Here is a 6,397-nt window from a genome sequence, read left to right on the forward strand (position 1 = left end):
ATGAGTAATTAATGAATGACGTAATGCATAAACGGGCAAAGGTAAGTAAGTTTGTAAAATGATGGAACGCGTGGGTATTAGGCATATATTTAAAATTTAAAGTAATAATTATTACCAATCATTATTATTTTTATTTTGCATAAATATATTTTGGATTGTTTTATATACAGTTCCGTGTCGATCTGGGTACAGGAGGTGTCAAATGGGAGGAGAATCCGGTTATTGTATTAGCGAAGACAGATGGTGTGACAGAAATATAGATTGTTACGATGGAGAAGACGAAGAATGTTCAGCAGATGACAGTGAGTAGAATCGGACATACCAAAGCTATTTCAGTTTAAGGGAGAAAACAAAAATTCAAACAGCAATACATATTATAATAAAAAAACTATTTAAATAAGCAGCTGCTTGTCTGTTAAATTGCCATTTATAAGCATGGTTACCTATTGGGGAAAGTATTAGGTCTATACGTATTGATATGTACTTACAATTGCCAACTAACCACTGAGAGTTCATTGATGATTCGGCCAGTTAAAAACAGGCTTATAATGTATATATTTCAGTTAAGTGCAAGGAGGATGAATTTTCATGTAAAAGCGGGGTAGAGGCGTCTTTTGAAACCGAATTTGTTGAAAAATATGGGACTAAGTATTGCATTAGTGCCAAGCTAAAATGTGATGGTATTAGACATTGTGCGAATGATGCTGACGAAGCAAATTGTCCAGGTGATGTAATTTGTGTATGTTCAAAATATCGGTATTTATTAATAGCGCTTGTATAAATGCACCGAAACCATAACCATACAATATAAACGCTCTACTTTACATTTTTGGTAGGCCTATTAATGTATAATTTATGCATCCTCAACATAACCCAGGACCTGCTGGTATAGGAAAAATGGTTCTTGGGACAGGAGCTGTAAGTGGTAGGCCTAGATAAAATGTCACTGCCAATCTAGTACAAATTGATACTCGTTGTTTTTGTAGCAGGACAATGTAATGAGAATGAATTTACATGTGGAAACATCATTTGCATCCCAAATGATTATAAGTGCGATGGGTTTTGTGACTGCGCAGACTGCAGGGACGAGTCTTCAGACATAGTTTGTGTATTTACGTGCACGAATGGTAAACATATTCCAAAAGAGGAAACGTGCGATTTTAAAAACCAATGCGGTGATAACAGCGATGAAGAGGGTTGTACGAATTTTCAAAGTACAGTAATTTTACTTTTATTAAACATTTATTTACAGACTGATACAAGATACATTAATGAATGAATCTATTGATTGATTCAAAGAATGACTGGTAGATCTTCATAGATCTACCACTATCACCGACACAATTCTAAGCAATACACACATTATCAATTATCCTATACATTTAATTTTTCCCTATATGTTGATCTTCAATTTCTTTTGAAAGTTTATGTTAGCCTACTTAGGTAATATTTGTTTTCAAATAAATGACATAAGTATAAATTAAAGTAATGGCTTTTAAGAAGTGTTACTTTTTTTCTCCTTACAGGTTGCAATGAAGAGTTTGCATTTCAGTGTGATAATAAGCAGTGTATTGACAAGGCTTACATTTGTAACGATATAGAAGACTGTTATGATTATAGTGATGAACGTTCATGTAAGTTATTTTTAATCTGTTAGCCTGTGTGTCCTATGACTGTGTTAAACATGTAATGACAAATGTGTTTGTTTCATTGGTATTTACTCTCAACATTATGCTTCATTTGATTTTAGGTAATTGCTCAAGATTTCTTTGTAATAACAAGAAATGTGTTAACATTTACGCTGATTGTAACGGATTAGACGAATGCGGGGATGGCTCTGATGAAATGTTCTGTAATGATACAGGTTTGTGTAGTCTTTCTACACCAATTTGGTCAAACTCGGCCCTAAACCAACTCGGCTCTTATCAACTCGGCTCCAAGTCTCGGTCTCAAATTAACACTTCTCAAGCCAACTCGACCCCTTGTCAACTCGGCCCCCAAGTCAAATTGGCCACAAACTATTCTGTCTTAATGAAGTGATTAATTAAGATTTTGAAGCAAATAAAATTATTTTCGGCAGTTGTATCAAGGTATTGACAATTCGGCAAGTGATGTTAGATTTAAATTTATATATTTATATTATTATATATGTATTAGGCCTATAACTTAAGTAATTTTTTTGTAGGAATTCATTATCAAACACACGATCCTTCAAACTGGACGGATGACTGGTTTTTGCAATACGTAGACAAATTAGACATAGGTTTTGATATAACTACAGCAGTAAAATTGTTTAAACAAAACTTTAAAAATTGGGGATTTGAGCGAGTTTCAGGAGAGTTTCCACCAGACTGGATTAGATTCCTTGTCTTCAGTAGCACGGCAGACTATAGCGACCTACAGAATGTTCTAAAACTTACCCAAGAAGAATTATTGGAACTAGGACATCAGGCTCAGCAGATGATTTTACAGTGTACTTATGCTGGTACGAAATGTGATATTGAAAAGTACGTGATACTTACAAAAACACCCAGTTTTTGACGAAACTGAAATATTTAAAAATAATTATAAAAAATAAATATAAACAAGTTTGTGTTTCAGTTTTATTTTTTTCATTTTTCATTTCTAAAATATTATGTAAATGGAAATGATAACCAACAATATCAAAGCCTGTACACAGTTTATCAAATTTAAATAGAAAACAAGTTAAAAGACAATAAAATGTTCAAACATGACATTACAGTCAAAATCTGAAACAAAAAATGTTGGTGAAACTAGACTGTGGTTTACATATAAATAGATTAATTCCACAAAACACAAAGCAATATATTTGTTGTGACTAGTAGTGACAGGCCTGATCGCAAATGAATTCCTTATTTGATTTCAGGGATTTTCATCTATTTCAACATGACAAATACGGTAACTGCTATACATTTAATAGTCATAAGGTGGAAAATGCGATAGTTCACAATGTAACACAACCAGGTGCCGAAAAGGGTAAGTTGATTGTCCGATTATAAGAATTCTTTCAAAGGTTTTAAAAAAGATCCAAAGTATATGTATAATTATAACGAACAAAACATTTAAATTCTATTCGTAATTTGAATATATTACGTGCGTTTATGCTGGGTATTTTGTGATCGATATCCTTATTCATTCATTTTATTTAATACCTATTTACTGTTTGATGATAAAGGTTTATGGCTAACGCTGTACACAGAACAACATGAATATGTTAGTATCTTCGGACAAGATAGTGGCATCAAAGTGTTGGTGCATAATCAATTTGAAACACCGTTTCCAGAAGAAAATGCCATCACCGTCTCACCAGGCAGAGCTACGTCATTAGGCATCAAAAGGGTAAACATCATCTTTCTCATCCGTGGCAGAATGTTTTTCTTCATACCATTTGGACAACATAGGACATACTACCTAAAATCGTGACTGAAAAACATGACTGTCAAGAAAAGAGCGAGGAAGCGAGCCCCAACGTCCCCGCATGCGCACAGTGAATTAAAACGACTTATGTAACCTTAGCTTCTAGATCTTCTGTAGCTCCTTATAATATTAAGATTGATACACCTTTTTTCAAATTACCTTCGAAGTTCTACAGAAAGTCAAACAATATTTTTGTTTACAGCACGAACTGATTCGGAAAGGCCAGCCATATGGTAACTGTATAGGTGAAGATGCAAGAGTGAAGAACTTGATTTACAAGGGAGACACAGTGTACACAGCTACTGTAAATATAACTATATCATTCATGTTTATTCTAAAGCACACCTTTTGAACGCCATTAAATGATTTTAAAACTGGAAATTAACCATAACACGCGCTGCAGCATTTACATCGTTTAGTTGTCTTGCCTGAACTCTACTGTTATAACAGGCCTAAGCAGCATATATCTTTGTTAAAAATAATATACTTATTTTTATAATTGCATGCTGTAAATGGTAGGCATACGTCACAATTTGTATTAATATTTGTATAGTCATCGTTATCACCATCTTCTTCATACAACACCAACATGAGCACATCATTACCTTAATTTTAATTGATTTTCTATAGGCTTGCCAAAAATCGTGTTTACAACTAAAGTTACTAGAAGTTTGCGACTGTGTGGACACATTGCGTTATAATGGTTCCCGGCGTTGCCAACTACTGGATCTTGAACAAGGCTAGTTTAAACAATAATTAACACCTTAAAGCCTGTTTTCCACTAAGAGAGTATTCGTTTGAATCGAAAGTACTCATTATTCAGATTCCAAATCACTTTATGCGACAAATTCTATAGTTCCTTGAGTTCATCGAACTGTTTGAACTAGAATTCGCAGAAAAAGTATTTGTAAGATGCAAATACACATGTGCATTAATAACAATAATACTTCATCAAAAGTATTTGTAAGATGCAAATACACATGTGCATTAATAACAATAATACTTCATTCATAAACACTCATTCCGTTAGCCGAGGAGTAAGCACATTTTAGGCCTAATTGCTATTTTTCAAAATCTCAACATATTCCATTATTACCTATTAAAACATTGATATACAATATGAATACTGGATCCAAACGCGCTATTTTCCTTTTTATTTGCAGTAAAATATTATATTTTTAAAGTCTATACATTTTGTTTTACCAATAGAACGCTGCCGCCAATTTGTGAATTATCTTCATTCTCAATATGTGATGCAATGTGATTGCCCAGTTGCTTGTCGGTAAGTTAAACTCGCCTCTGGTGATAACACTATGTTGAATTGAATTATAGTTATCACAAATTAAACAATATCATTGTACTGAAACGTATGGCATATTATGTAGGTGAGGTCCTCTAATAATTCCTATTTTTGTTATTTTTAGTGGAATTACACATGAAAAGACCGTATCACAATCACTTTGGCCTTCTGACAGATATGTGGTAGGTTTGTTGGTGGTTCTTCGTGCGAAGTATTTAATAATACAGTATAGAATAAAACATTATTACGAATGGACTATAACTAATGCTGATTACTGGGTTACTATAACATTTTAAATCTTCTAGAAAACTTTGCTTGACAGTATTTACGTCCTTGATCCAAGATACAGTGAACATTTATACGATCTTGAAACGGCACAGTAAGTAGCATGTTTAAAAAAGAGGCATTGTTATGCAATTGTTGTAATGATTTTATTATCTCTGAAAAACTATTTTTGTAGCCTTTTTTGTATAATACGGTAACTATTTATTATAATTATTTTTTAAATGTGTGTAAACAGACGAAATCTTGCTCGTCTGAACGTGTATTATGAGGATCTATCGTACGTCTCCATATCTGAAGTACCAGCTTATACAGTAAGTATACACAGTCAAATCTAGTCGGTCTTTCGACGTTTGCATATATCACAAAATGGCAAAATACACAAACATCTATTTCTAGATCTCTGGAAATTGAGATAGTACTTCTATTGATAGTTGGGGTGGGGTGAAGTGTATGGAACATTTAAAGTTTCTATGTCAACATACAGCCTACGTTGATAGCCTATTGTATTCTGAATTTCAGTGGCAAAGCCTCTTCGGTGACGTAGGAGGAACTCTGGGGCTGTATATTGGTCTTTCATTGCTAACTGTTGTCGAATTTTGCGAATTCTTCATTGATATTCTTCTTTATTGTTGTAACAAAATGGTGAAGAGGAACAAAGTACAGAACTCACCCGAGTTGTAGTTTCTTTGATGCAACCGCATGGAAAACTCATATTTCCTATTTTCTTGTATATAACTTCAGTCTTATAGACAAGAAGAGTAGGCTTAACACAGTAGATTTACATTATTAGATTATGTAATTTATACACACCAACTTTTATTTTAGGGAATTTTACAGCTCACTATGTCGGTCGGTTGGTCGGTAAACTTGAGCACGCGACTGCAGCCATGCATATGGCCTTGTTCTATGAACTAGCACAATATATTTTCCTCTTTTATAGAACTTTAAAGTAACACTGTATACCAAATTAAATTTAATAAATTGCTACATAGTTTATAAGTACTTTCTTTTAGGGAAGGATACGGTTTATTTATGTGTGTATATTTCATAGTAACGGAACATGGAGATGACTAAAGTACACAATTTGTTCGGCAATTAAAAATAGCACGTCAATAGAATAGTCAATCTTGTGACGATCAAGTAATAGAAATCATTATTAAATACAACACAATATAATCAAAGAAAAGAGTACTTTTGTCCACTTTGAAGTGTATTTAGTACAATGATTTATTGTGCTTGATATCAATTTTAGACTGTATACTGGAATTTTTACAGGTCTTTTTTTGCATAGTTAATTTAGACTGTAGAGGTTATTATGCCTTATATCAACCTACCTGTTTGTCTTGAACTATTTACAAATTGTAAATTAAAAAA

At 33.1% G+C, this 6,397-nt stretch overlaps 2 long non-coding RNA genes across 2 annotated transcripts; both read left to right on the forward strand.

Annotated features, from left to right (window-relative positions):
* The first annotated feature begins 2,967 nt into the window (after window positions 1–2,967).
* LOC140056812 (uncharacterized) lies at window positions 2,968–3,754 on the forward strand. The gene is made up of 3 exons (XR_011846830.1): window positions 2,968–2,997; window positions 3,197–3,360; window positions 3,641–3,754. It is a non-coding gene; the product is annotated as an uncharacterized lncRNA (long non-coding RNA).
* Window positions 3,755–4,860: 1,106 nt separating this feature from the next.
* On the forward strand, window positions 4,861–5,582 carry LOC140056810 (uncharacterized). Its single transcript, XR_011846828.1, has 4 exons — window positions 4,861–4,920; window positions 5,044–5,117; window positions 5,259–5,334; window positions 5,543–5,582. It is a non-coding gene; the product is annotated as an uncharacterized lncRNA (long non-coding RNA).
* The last annotated feature ends 815 nt before the right edge of the window (window positions 5,583–6,397 follow it).

Source organism: Antedon mediterranea, chromosome 8, assembly GCF_964355755.1.
Source record: "Antedon mediterranea chromosome 8, ecAntMedi1.1, whole genome shotgun sequence".
In the NCBI taxonomy this organism is placed as follows: domain Eukaryota; kingdom Metazoa; phylum Echinodermata; class Crinoidea; order Comatulida; family Antedonidae; genus Antedon; species Antedon mediterranea.